This window comes from Crotalus tigris, unplaced genomic scaffold (genome assembly GCF_016545835.1).
Source record: "Crotalus tigris isolate CLP2741 ecotype Arizona unplaced genomic scaffold, ASM1654583v1 scf7180000019259.915256, whole genome shotgun sequence".
Lineage (NCBI taxonomy): Eukaryota > Metazoa > Chordata > Lepidosauria > Squamata > Viperidae > Crotalus > Crotalus tigris.
The window spans coordinates 4,980-19,581 of record NW_024097459.1 but is presented as its reverse complement, the minus strand read 5'-3'; the positions used below and the strand labels follow the sequence as shown (position 1 = coordinate 19,581).

At 38.6% G+C, this 14,602-nt stretch overlaps 1 protein-coding gene across 1 annotated transcript in view; it reads right to left on the bottom strand.

The window, feature by feature from the left end:
• The window catches only part of LOC120316134 (potassium voltage-gated channel subfamily D member 3-like), a 30,862-nt gene extending 27,926 nt beyond the window's left edge, over positions 1 to 2,936 (bottom strand). Inside the window, exon 1 of the mRNA XM_039361368.1 lies at positions 2,482 to 2,936. The gene's annotated coding sequence lies outside the window, so the exon portion shown is untranslated. The remainder of the gene's footprint in view (positions 1 to 2,481) is intronic.
• Positions 2,937 to 14,602: the final 11,666 nt, after the last annotated feature.

Below are 14,602 nucleotides of genomic sequence, written 5' to 3'. Positions count from 1 at the left end.
GATGAGATAATAGAATTATTTGCTAGCTATTCACAACTTGTCAGAAATAGTGCTGTACATATACAACACAATATTATTCATAAAAGTGAAGTTGGGGAAGTGCAAATCTAACCATTCAGATAATGGGATGCTAGGACACCTCCAGAACTGCAAGATCGGTGTAGGAGAAAATGAATGTCTTGGATATTATTAGAAAGTTCTAGGCCTGTAACAGTTATGAATAATCCTGATGAATATTGACTGTTGCAGATTCTGAAGCAGAAGAAAAACCACAACATCTATAAAATAAGTTCAAAGTTATAGTATGTTTTGAAGCCACCTGATATGATTTGGTTGCTTTGCTTTGAAGCATGTTCCTGCTTCAATTTATGAATCTGCTTTGATGGGTTGATACAATAAAGGGGCTTTAAATCAAAATACTCCTTTGAAGCTTTGAGTAGCCATGCTTAATAGCATCCTGTCCCTCTACTCTCCAATTGTTTTGCCCTGTAATCTCCAGAATTCTTGGGCAGAAAAGAGAAAGGAATACCCTGTCAAGTAAGCCAATACCAGCTTCTCTTCCAAAATGATGAGATTTAACACATTAGGGTGATAAGAGGTGCCTGATGGTGCAATGTTTAGAATGCAGTTTTTCAGGCTAACTCTGTCCATAGCCTGGCGTTTGATTCTGATTGGCTCAAAGTTGACTTACCCTTCCATCCTTCCAAAGTTGGTAAAATGAGGACCCAGATTATTGGGGGTAATATGCTGGCTCTGTAAACCACTTAAAGAATACTGTAAAACACTATGAAGTGGTATATAAGTTTAAATGCTATTGCTAAAAAGCTGAAATCCTTCCAAAGAAAAATGGAACAAGAGTCAATTAGGCTGATGAATTTATTGTTGTTAATCATTGTCATTCACTTTATTAAAAGTTAGTAAATTGAACTTGTTGGAATTTATTAAAGGTAATTTGTTATTTGCAAACTGAGTCTGCAGTTGTGTTTTATTAGGAAAAAAGGAAACAATTCCAGTTTGGAGAAACATCAACACAGGGTTGTAGTATTCTGACAATGTTATCTTGATAGTTTGTTTCTAAAAAGCCCTCAGAAAAATCTCCCTGAAAATCTCTTAAATTAAAGAGGTATAATTCATTGATCCTTATTCCCAATCTAGTTAGTTATTAATTATAGCAAAATTGACATCTTAAATATGGGTTTTGGCAGGCTGTCTTCTGGGTTTCTAACAAAACTGAAATATTTTTTTTCCTCAGGGACAAATACAGAGATTGGAAAAGCTGCTGATGAAATTTGCTTCCCTTAACTTCCATCCTACTTTATCATATTTAGCTCAGGCCAGTTGAATATTAGGATTCTGATTAGTCAAGATGAAATATGCCAGTGGACAAGGCTAAATGTCTAAGTCTGAATCTTGTCTTTTGTGCTTATAAAAGAAAATTAAGATGGTCACTATTTTCAGAGATTCCAAGTAACAGAATTACTGACCTGGTAACTTGTAGTGTAAGGAATGTAAGGAATTTAAGCATTTTGATGTGTATAAATGGATCTAACAATGGACTGTGTCTATAATTAACAAACAAACAAAACATAGTGCTGATTAATGACCATGCAAATGTTTAATTAGAAAATAATGGTTTTGTTAACCTGAATGATGTGTTTACTTGTCAATTGAGTCTGATTTTATTCTATTAATATTAATATTCATAATTTAGCAATTCACTTCATTTAATATTATTAAATGTACAGACATAGAATGGATTAAAGCATAAAAAGTGGTAAAGTGTCAATACCACTTTACAATGCCTTGGTAAAGCCACACTTGGAATACTGCATCCAGTTTTGGTCACCACGATGTAAAAAAGATGTTGAGACTCTAGAAAGAGTGCACAGAAGAGCAACAAAGTTAATTAGGAGACTGGAGGCTAAAACATATAAGGAACGGTTGCTGGAACTGGGTATGTCTAGTCTAATGAAGAGAAGAACGAGGGGTGACATGAGAGCAGTATTCCAACATCTCAGGGGCTGCCACAAAGAAAAAACAGTCAAACTATTCTCCAAAGCACCTGAAGGCAGAACAAGAAGCAATTGATGGAAACTAATCAAGGAGAGAAGCAACCTAGAACTAAAGAGAAACTTCCTGACAGTTAGAACAATTAATCAGTGGAACAACCTGCCTCCAGAAGCGGTGAATGCTCCAACACTGGAAGTTTTTAAGAAGAGACTGGACAGCCATTTGTCTGAAATGGTATTGGGTTTCCTACCTGAGCAGGGGGTTGGACTAGATGACTCCAAGATCCCTTCCATCATCATCATCATCATCATCATCATCATCATCATCATCATCATCATCATCATCATTATTATTATTATTATTATTATTATTATTATTATTATTATTTATTCTAACCTACAACACTGAAAAAGATAAGATGGAGTGATCTTAAACTTTGCTGTAAAGATTCTCATTTTCTAATCCACATACCGTCAATTCCAGTGCTTCATTGAGGAGGCCATTGCGCTTACTGTGAAGGAAGACGTTGGAACCTCCTGTTTTGGCTACGCGAATCCTGGCTAACCGGGCTTTCTGTAAAAGGAAAGAAAGAGGAGACAGGTTAAATTTCAATATTAACGGATGTTATCTGAATGTTTAAAATTTTATTATGCTGGAAGTATAAAATGGACTTGTCTTCCTGTTATTGAACTTTTCTTTATCATATAGTTCTCTAAAAATTATTTTGGGAAGAGTAAAACGGTTGAGATCTGTGAACATGTTTTGAGTGATATACCATATAAGATTGAATTTATTGAGATAAAGTATAGCAAAAACAAACAAACAACAATGCTATTTTATAATGGAGACAATGTAAAATAGGAAGTTATATAGTATGTATTTACCTTCTATTAATGAACTGGATCTGTAGTAATTTATTGAAAGGTTTGATCAACTATTCCATGTGATCAAGGTTTAATACTGTGTTTAAAAATTTAGCTATTTTTCTATAAATAGGTATTTTTGTGTTTTTTATGCTTTTCTTTCACCCCATTTATTCTTATTTTTAGTTTATTGCATTCTTTTTTATTCATATCAATTAAAGCAAATATTAAAAAATGAACCCATTGTTATTGAACTATCTTTCTTTTTGCTGAAAAAAATCAAAAAAGCAATAGCATTTTTGCTTTGAAGATAAGAAAGTGTATACTATTAATGAAATTAATCATTGCTATTATTTATTATTTCTATTCATTGTTAGGTTTGGATTTAAACTCTTAAGTCTATAAGAAAAATCCTGCTTTCATTTTAAATCTGCTCAGTAACTGTAAAAATCATAGAGATCTTCCACACACAGGAAATGTTCTGCCTCTGAAGCTTGACTCGTCGTCACTACCATCACTATTGACAGAGCAGCAAATGCCTAGTAAATTTTTGAGTGTTGTATTCTTGGTGTCCTTTACCAATATGTTCCCTGGGTCTCTGCTTCTGGAATAATATGCATTTAAATATTCTCTACTTTATTTTCTTATTAGAAAGACTGACTGCCTACAATCGGATCAGCCCATTTGGTTGCAGACAAAAGCAGATGAAAAGCAGTTGAATTCATTGCCTGTTGGGTATGACTTGTACATTCAAAAGGGACCAGTATCTCTCAAGTCTATTTCACTATTAATTTGGAATACTCCTGATTTATCTACAACTAAATAAGGGAAAGACTGAGGATATTTTGCATATTTATGCTACAATCTTATTGGATTAAACTGCTTTTGATGGAAACTATTTCTAAGAACCTATATTTAGAATATAAATATAAGAACAGAACTCTGAACATGCCTATTCAGTGGCTGTTCTTTAACAAACTACAAGAGTAGGACAGAGGAAAAACTACAACAGTGAACCTAGTAGATATGCTCATCAAATCTCAGATATCTTGTCTCCATACCCATGCAGAAATATGAAAAATAAACATAGTAAACTAGGTTTCCTAAATCAGGAAGACAAACACAAAACTAGATAGAAATGATACTTATATTTGTCACATGATATTGGAAACTTTCACCTTAATAGAATGATACTTATTTATCATAGTATTAGAAATCTAGAACCTATGCAAAAGTAACAGGTGCAATAGAAAATGTATGAATATTATACCATATAAAAGAAGAAAATATATACTTGCATAGAAATCTAGAATTAAAGCATGGAAATACTGTTAAAAATATGTGGGTAAAAATAAAAGAAGAGAGAAAGAAAAGTGATGCCACCAGGGAAGTTTATTTTAGACCACCTAAGCAGACAAAGGAGATGCATGTGGTCTTTCTATGTCAAATGATCATTCTTTCAGAGACACATGCAATAATGGGATAATGGGAGATTTCAATTATCTTGACATTTGCTGGAAATCTAAGTCTGCTAAGAGTCAGAGGTCCAATAGATTCTCTTTTGTTGGCAACTTCACTTGTCAGAAGATGGAAGACAGAACAAGGAAGTCTGCTACTATGGACCTAATCCTGTCCAGCACAAAAGAATTGTTTGAAGGAGTAATGACAGCTGTTATCTTAAGGACAGTCATCCTGGTATCTTTGAAATTGTAACATTTTATAGAATAACAGAATAACAGAGTAGGGAGAGACTTTGGAGGTCTTCTAGTCTACCCCAATTTCAAACATATACCTACATAATCTGTTCTTTAAAATCTTTAGTGATGAAGCACCCACAACTTTTGAAGGCAAGCTTTTCCGCTGATTATTTGTTCTAACTGTCAGGAAGAAATTTAGGGAACTGTCAGGAATTTAGACAAGGAGAAACTGACATCTGCATATTGGACCCTTGAATAATAGTTTTTAATGAATTCTGAGGGAAGTTAGGCTGGATCTTATGGGTTGAATTCCTGAAAAAGAAAAGCATCAGAAACTAAGGAAAATCCTATAGAATGAGGAGTCAGGCTTGACGAGTCATGCTTGAACGATATATATGAAGAGCAGAAAATGGAGAAATCTAAAAAGGTTACCATGAACAAAATGCTGAAGACAAAAAGGCTTATTTATAAGAAATGGAAGAAGGGTTGAATAAGCTAAGAAGAATTCAAGGCTGTTTCCTCAAACTGTAAGAACTGTGTCAGCAAAATTAAAGCTGAGAATATTTCAGACTTGAAAACTATAACAACAATAACAAAGGTTCTTTCGAGTAGTTAGAAACAAAAGGAAAAGCCAAGACAAGGTAGATCTTTTGCAAGAATGAAATCTTGAATTGATAGAGGGTAATGTGAGAAAGCAGAACTTCTTAACTCCTATTTTGCATGTGTCTGTAGCTAATGTACATGAATTAGATAGTCACTTCAGTAGTCTGGGATGTAAACCAACAGACAAATTTGTAGAACAACTGTTAGTGGATTCTGGCAATTCTAGAAACTCTAGAAGTCTGGAGGAGAGCAAATGCCATTCCCATCTTCAAAAAACTGGAAGGGGAAGTACAGAACTCTCAATTTCATGTCTATAAACAACATCTTGTGAATAGACCAATTTCATTGGTTACAACTGATTCTGATGCTTCAGAACTACAAATAGGCAAAAAGCAGGACTTATTTCAAAATGTTATTAGGAACAAGTGAAAACTTCAAAACACTGAGCAAGATTTGGAATGTCATGGATGTTTTTAAGGAACAGCCACTACTATTTTATCCCAAAATGCTTTGCCTTTTATCCCAAAATGCTTTGCCCCATAATTGACAAACATCTTGACTGACATTTGTCCTTTAATGAGATGGCTTTCACTCACACTTTACTGTGTCTGAAACATCTTTAACCATTTTATTTATTTAGCTTTACTTAATTTATAAATATTTGCACACTGTTTTTTCTCACAATTCTAGGCAGGCTACAATATAATAAATACAATAAACTATCTGTGAAGTACTAATAAATCCAGCCCCAAAACTGCCAGAATTTGGGCCTTGGCCCTATGAATCTGTGCTTACTTGCTTCTACTGATCAAGTCCTCTGTCATCCCATCAAGGTAAGCCAAGTCAAGAAACAGACCCAATAGGAATTCTTTTTTGTAGAATAACACTGTTGTGTCCTGAGCCTGCAAAAGCAGGCTCAAGACGTTGCATTGGTCCAGGGCATTCCAAAAGCTGCCCGGGACCAGATTGAGCGGTGCCAGCCTTGCGAAAACACTCAGCTACTTGTTGCCATTTTGTCCGGGTCTCTGGACAGATAAGAGAGAGGCCTGCATGCCGTTTGCATTGTTGGGGTGTTGCTGTTAAATGAATAAAGAGCTGTGAACTGCACAATAAGTCTTCATCATTCGCCCACAATCAAAGGACTTAACACTGGTGACGAGGGTGGGATGCTTTACAAGCTGAAGAAAAGAAAGCTTTAAAGATTTACCCAAGAAGTCCTGAAGAGGGGAAGACGGCATTGGAATCAGTGTCCCAGCCTGCCAGTATAACGTCGCTGGAGAGTGAGCTTGGCTGAAAGACCCTTTCCCCAATAGAATTGCAGAGGAGCGAGTGGTGAAGGTTGTAAACTACAGGATGGTGAAATTTTGTTGTTTATCTGAATTTGATGTCTCACACCCAGAGAGATGGGAATCCTACATTGCGAGGGTGGAGAATTACTTCAGAGTAAACCAGATTAGAGAAGATGGCTTAAAGCTGCAACCCTGTTGTGTGTCTGTGGACAGGAAGCTTTCAAAATTGCAGAGAATCTGGTGGCCCCTGCACCTCTGGAGTCAGTAACGTATACTGACTTGAAGAAACTGCTGAAGGAACATTTCGAGCCCAAGTTGTCTGTTATTGCTTGGAGGCACATGTTTGAGCACAGGGACCAGAGGGCAGGTGAATCTGCTAAGGATTTTATTGCGATCTTAAGGCAAGCAGGCAGACCGTGTGAGTTCAAGGATCTGGAAGAGAGGCTGCGAGATCATTTTGTATGCAGTTTAAGGAACAGAGACTTATAGTAGAAGATTTTTGCAAAAGAAGAAGTCTCTTTCCAAGATACCCTATGAGAGGTGACAGCTGAGGAAGCAGCAGGTGGGGCAGTAAAAACCTTGTGGCCCACCAGGAGCCCTCCAGAGGCAGCCACCATCCATCAAGAGGATGCTCAAGAAGGTTCGGAAGCAGATCCTGAAGAAGAGGTGGATAGGCTTTACCAGACAGCTGAAAGGAGGCAGAAGGAACGTCCAGACAAGGCCCCAGCAGGTCTTCAATGCTTCAGGTGTGGAGGACGCCACAAGTGAGCTGACTGCAGGTTCCGCTCCGCCATTTGCAGAGCGTGTGGTAGGCAAGGCCATATTGCATCCTTCTGTTTGGGTCACCAGAAGGTCCAACCTCATGAAGAATTGCATCTGAAAGGTACCAGGGTCCCCAGCCAACATAGGGTGGGTTTCTGCGCATCGCACAGGAGTATTTTGAGGACAGGCACACATAAATTCCTAAAGAAGAAACTGTCCATTAAAGTAAGTTTGCAAGGGGTTCCCTTATCCATGGAATTGGACACTGGCTCCGCTCTCTCCATTATTTCCATTAACACATTCAAAAGGATTTGCAACAGCAGTGGCCTTCGAGCCAAACTCAGGCCATCCAATATAATACTTACAGATTTTTAGAATTCTATGGTGTGTGTTAAGGGGGAAGCCACCCTTAAGGTACAGCACAAGGATTTTGAAGGTCCCCTAGATGTGGCGGTTGTTGGGGGTGAATGCATGAGTCTTATTGGACTTGATTGGTTCAAGGCTCTGAGAATCCAGGTCACTAGGCTGCACCATTTGCAAACGTTGAGCCTGGCAGAATAATAATAATAATAATAATAATAATAATAATAATAATAATAATAATAATAATAACAACCCCCAGTAATACCACTTAGAAACAAGGAAGATCAAGGAAGCACTGGAAATAATAAAGCAACAAATAACAGCTATAGCCAGGAAAATCAGTAGATATGAAGCTCGAATTGCAAACTATAGGCAGAACCTCCAATTTCAATCCAATCAGAAACGTTTCTACCAATCCATCAATGGAGAAACTGCAAGGAATCAGTCAGTACCTGACAAGGAAGAAACAGTGCAGTTCTGGAAGCAGATATGGGATAACCCAAAGAAATACAACAAGGATGCGGCTTGGTTAAAAGAGGTGGATGCAAATAAAACAGAAGTTGAAATGAAAGAACTAGTAATAACAACAAAAATGGTAGAAAAAAGAGCAAAGAAAATCAAAAATTGGTCAGCACCAGGTGAAGATGAACTGCATGGGTTTTGGTTGAAACATCTAACTGTTATACACCCACTCATTGCCAAACAGTTCAACAATATACTACAAGGAGGAGAAATTGAAAAGTGGCTAACAACTGGGAAAACCTACCTAATAATGAAAAATCCAGCAAAAGGGGCAACACCAGGTAACTACAGGCCAATTACCTGCTTACCAACAACTTTCAAATTACTAACTGGTGTAGTAGCTGATGCAGTGCAACAGCATCTAGTTGAAAACAATCTCTTTCCACCTGAGCAGAAAGGAAACCGCCCCAATAGCAGAGGAACAAAAGATCAACTCCTAATAGACAAAATGATCTTGGAAAACTGCAAGAGAAGGAAGACCAACCTGAATGTGGCATGGATTGACTACAAAAAGGCATTTGACTCTCTGCCACATGATTGGATAATAAAGTGCCTAGAAATAACAGGAGTCAGTAGAAACATCAGAAAATTTGTGCAAAGATCGATGGCACAATGGAAGACACAGTTGCAGATCAATGGTGAGAGCTGGGAGAGGTTAATATCAAGAGAGGAATATTTCAAGGAGATTCATTATCACCATTACTATTTGTTATTGCACTGTTTCCTCTGTCAACAATACTGAATAACTCAGGACATGGCTATCAAACATCAAAAACATCTGCCAGACTATCCCACCTCCTTTATATGGATGATCTGAAGCTGTATGGAAAAACATCATCTGAAATAGAATCGCTGCTCAACACTGTCCGTATATATAGCCAAGATATTGTAATGGAGTTTGGCTTGGACAAATGTGCCACACTTACTATCAAACAAGGAAAAATAATGAAAACTGAAGGAATCAAGATGCCCCACGAAAATAACATTAAGAGTCTGGATGAGGAAGAGTACTACAAATACTTGGGTATCCTTCAAGCTGACAACATCAAGCACACTGAAGTCAAGAAAAAGATTAGAGGTGAATACATCAAGAGAGTGAAGAAGATCTTAAAGTCCAAACTCAATGGAGGAAATACCATAAAGGCAATCAACACCTGGGCAATCCCAGTCATTAGGTACACAGCTGGAATAGTGGACTGGACTCAAGCAGAACTAAAAGCAATGGATAGGCAGACCAGAAAAATAATGACAATGAATCATGCCCTTCATCCACGCAGTGACATTGATAGACTTTATCTACCAAGGCAAATAGGTGGGCGTGGAATGCTACAAGTACATCAGATGGTTGAAGAAGAAAAAATGGCTTTGGAAGAATATCTGAAGAACAATGATGAAGATGCACTGAAATTAGTATATCAGGAAGGCTTACTAACTACTGGAGAGACCAAACTGGCCTACAAGAAAGACCAAATGAAGAACAGAATAGAGGCATGGGAAGACAAAGCACTACATGGCCAATACATGAAAAAAATAGCTGGGAAAGCAGATAATAATAAAACCTGGCAATGGCTAAGAGCAGGAAAATTGAAGAAAGAGACCGAGGGACTAATTCTGGCTGCACAAGACCAAGCCTTAAGGACAAATGCATACAAAGTCAAAATTGAGAAGACAGCAACAGACAGTAAGTGCCGCCTATGCAAAGAAGCTGAAGAAACAGTGGACCACTTGGTAAGCTGTTGCAAGAAGATTGCACAGACTGATTACAAGCAGCGGCATGACAAAGTAGCAACAATGGTGCATTGGAAGATCTGCAAAAAATATCATTTGCCTGTAAGCAAAAACTGGTGGGATCATAAAATAGAGAAAGTCATAGAAAATGATAAAATTAAACTGCTCTGGGACTTCAGAATTCAAACAGACAAGCACCTGCAACATAACACCCCAGACTTAACAATTGTCGATAAGAAAGACAAAAAAGTCTGGATAGTAGACGTGGCAGTGCCTGGAGATAGCAGAATAGAAGAGAAAGAACTGGAGAAGATAACAAAATACAAAGACCTACAAATAGAAATAGAAAGACTGTGGCAAAAGCAAGCAAGGGTAGTACCAATAGTCATAGGCTCCTTGGGTGCAATCCCAAAACAACTGGAGCACCACTTGAACACCATTGGCATTGACAAATTCGCTATTAGTCAATTGCAAAAGGCGGCCTTATTAGGAACTGCTTCCATCCTGCGACGATACCTGTAATACCATCAAACATCCACATCTGCCTATCCCAGGTCCTGGGTAAGGACTCGATAGGTAGACAAAATGCCAAATCCAGTCTGAACATCTGGCTGACTGTGCGATGATCGTAATAATAATAATAATAGTAAAGTTGGAAGGGACCTTGGAGGTCATCTAGTCCAACCCCCTGCTCGGGCAGGAAACCCTACACCATTTCAGACAAATGGCTGTCCAGTCTCTTCTTAAAAACTTCCAGTGTTGGAGCATTTACTGCTTCTGGAGGCAGTGTTGTTCCACTGGTTAATTGTTCTAACTGTCAGGAAGTTTCTCCTTAGTTCTAGGTTGTTCTCTCCTTGATTAGTCGTGGTGACCAAAACCATCCAAGTTGCCTTCATTGAAGAGTGGTCCTTGCCTGTTTCAGGCACTGCAGCACACTCTGGCTCATATTAAGTGAGCTTGACTTCCCTCTCTTACTATTGAGCATGTGCTATGCTGTACTTGTGCCTTGCCTAAATGTAGACCTTGCTTTTTTCACCATTGAATTTCATTTTGTTAGTTAGTGCCCAGTGTTCAAGTCTGTCCAGATCCTTCTGTATCTTAAGCCTGTCTTCTGGAGTGTTGGCTAGTCCTGCCAGCTTGGTGTCATCTGCAAATTTGATGGTTTCCCCATCTATCCCCTCGTCCAAATCATTGATGAAGATGTTGAAGAGCACTGGGCCCAGAACAGAGACCTGGGGCACCCCACTACACACTTGCCCTCACATATAGAGCAGTTCCAATTGAGCGACCACTCGCTGAAGTACGGCCCGGTCAGCCAGCTATGGAACCATCGGGGTGGTTCTGTCTACCCCACATTTTTCTATCTTACAAGTAGTCGGTGTGATCTACTTGTATCAAATGCCTTACTGAAGTCCAAGTAAATTATGTCCACAGCATTCTCTGAATCACTAATTTGGCACTGGTCAAAGAAGCAAAATACTTTGTTAATGGCATGATCTATTTGTGTGACAAACCCATGTTAGGCTTTTAGTAATGACATGGTTTGCCTATAGGGTGCGTGATTAGTCTGTTTGATATCTTTCCAGGATCTCCAGGTATTGAGGTCAGGACTGATAGGGTCTTAATTCTGGATCCATTTTTTTTTTCCTTTTTGAGGAATGGGAACTTAAATCGCTCTTTTCCAGCCTCTGGTAGTTCCCCTTTGTTCCAGGATATTTGAAAAATATAGTTCAGTGGCTCTGATATCACATCTGCCAGTTCCTTGAGAACTCTGGGGTGTAATCCATCTGGTCCTGGCGATTTGAACTCATCTAGGCTGGACAGGTGCTCACTAACCATTTTCTTGCCTATCTTAATTTGTGTTTCTGTTTTGTTTTTTATGGCACTATTTTTGAAAGGTTGGTCTGTTTTTTCCCTTTGTGTAAAGACAGATGCAAAAAATGAGTTAAATAGTTCTGCTTTCTCCCTGTTGCTTGTCACCTTCTTGCCACTTCCACCCACTAATGGACCAATTCATTTACTTCATTTATTCTTGTTTACATGTGAAAGAAGTTTTGTCCTTATTTGTTATTTTGTTTTTTTTTCGTTTTTTTTTTGTTTTTATTTTTTTTTTTTTTTTTTTTTTTTTTGTTTTTTTATTTTTTTTTTTTTTTTTTTTTTTTGTTTTTTTTTTTTTTTTTTTTTTATTCTTTTTTTTTTTTTTTTTTGCTTGTTATTTTTGACTTTGGTCGCAAGCCTTAGTTCATTTTGAGCCTTGGCTTTCTTCACTTCATCTTTGCAGGCTAGGGCTATTTGCTGATATTCTGACTTAGTTATGTTCCCCTCTTTCCACTTTCTATACTTGTCCTTTTTATCTTTCAATTTGTCAGAGAGTTCTTTATGCAGCCATGCTGGTTTCTTTTGAGAGCTGTTGTTTTTCCTCTTTGTTGGTATTGTGCTAGACGGTGCTTTTATTATCTCATTTTTCAAAATTTCCCAAGCTTCTTGAGTTGTTTTCCCCTTGAGGATTCTCATCCATGGAATCCTTCCCAAGCCCTCTCTAAGTTTATTGAAATTAGCTCTCTTGAAGTCCAAGACTCTAGTTTGACGTGTTCTATTGGTGTGCTTCATAATGTTTGAATTCTAACGAGGCATGATCACTCCTCCCAGGGTCTATGGCTTCAAACAAGTCTTCATTCATCTCTGTTAGTGAGAATAGATCCAAAATGGCGAATCCTAGTCCATTCTCTACTTTTTGGGGAGACAAAGTTGTCTGCTATGTTTGCCAGGAACCTGTTTGATCTTCCACTTGGTGCGGAGTTTGTCTCCCAGTTGATGTCAGGGTAGTTAAAGTCCCCCATTACTATTGTGGTGTGCTTCCTACATACCTTAGTTAGCTGACTAGCAAAAGGTTCATCTATTTCCTCTGTTTGGTTGGGTGGTCTGTAGTATACACCTATGGCAGTGTCATTTCCCCCCCCTTTTATATTGACCCAAATGCATTCAAGACAGTTTTTATCATTGTTGTACTCTATTTCTGTAGAGATGTAGTTATTTCTTATATTATAGAGAGCAACTCAACGTCCTCTTTTATTTGGTCTGTTTCTTTTAAATAATTTAAATCCCTCTAGCTGTGTGTTCCATGTGTGAGTTTCATCCCACCATGTTTCCGTAATGGCAACAATATCGTATCGGCCCTCGTTAACCTGAATTTCTAGTTCACCCTGTTTGCTGTTCATACTCTGTGCATTGGTGTATAAACATTTGAGTCCTTTGTGGGTGGCCCTGTGTTTCCTTTCTACCTAACCTGTGTGGTGCCTGAGTTCCCCTATTGTCTTACCACCTATTTGGTTAGTGCACTTTATGTGGCACTCGCTATTAGAGGCTTCATTTTGATTGGTAGCAAGGTTGGTACTCTTGTCCACACACACATCTATGCTACATGCACTGATAGCCCTATAGTTTTTAAATTGCCGGGGACAGGGTTGTTCCGTATCAATTAACTCCCTGTCCCCGCTGTTTAGTTTAAATTTCCCTCCAGAAAATCTGTGAATTTATAGCCGAGTAACTCAGTCCTTTTTTTGATGGATGCAAACCATCTCTTTTGTACATCTTTTGATTGGACCATCTACTGACATCGTGACTAATATATCCAAAGCCTTCCCCTTTACACCACTCCTTTAGCCACATATTGAATTGTGCTATGCGCTGGCCTTTTCCGTTTTGCTCCTTATACACTGGTAAAACTTCTGAGAAAGTAAGCCTACAGCCTATTCTGCTAAGTTCCTTCCCCAAGCTCTGGAAATCATTCTGCACAGAGAGTACATCTTTTTGGGACAGATCATTATTGCCAAGATGTACAATAGCCTCCACATCACAGTCCTTGCTGCCATTCTTGATTATTTTAGAAATACGCTTCTTGTCCCTACTGGCAGTAGCACCTGGAAGACACCTGACCTCTTTCAAAGCCTCTGTGGCCTTTCCTAAATTTACATCCCTTATAATTGAATCACCTACCAGAAGGTAGCTTCTCTTTTTGGGAGCCTTTCTATTCTTGCATGACTGATGTGCAATACCTGATTCACACTTCTCCCTGTCCAAATCTAGTTCTTCATCTCGGACCACAATCCCCTGCTTATTTGAGTTATCTTCACAAATACCTTTACCAGTCTCCTTAATGTCCCTATTAAGGTCAGCAAGAGCACTGTAGCTGTTGTGCAGGGACACAGCGAAATCTTTGTGTTTATGGTTCACAGCTCTCACCCTGCCAGATCCCACGGTTGTCCACACTGCCCTTTTCCTGCAGGATCTTTGTGGTAAAGGGGGCTGATAGCAGGGAGGCTTACTAGAGTAGAGGGGCTGAACTGGACACCTAATCCGAAGAGCACGGATTACAGACCCTAGGTAAATGATCTGTCCTTGTAGGCTAGTGATTTGTTTACAGATAGGACAGTTTCCAAGTTTGAAAAGGGTACTGCGAAGGACGGCTGCAAAGCAGGTGTTGCACTGAACTAAGCCGGACATCTTAGATACAGGGGATGTCAGACACACTTGCCCTGAATGTACTGCTACTGTTTGTGATTTTTAGTTATATAGTTATATAACGGCGCGCGGGCCGCTACTTTCCTGGTGGATTCTCCCAAAACTTACAGTTTAAGCAGCAGCTGGTGGAATGTAGCACGTTCCAGCAACCCGATCAGAGTTGGAATGGGGTTTAAATAGAGTATAATACCCTATAAATATAATGGAGATCCAATCAGGGCCTTGCTACTTTCCCGGTGGATTC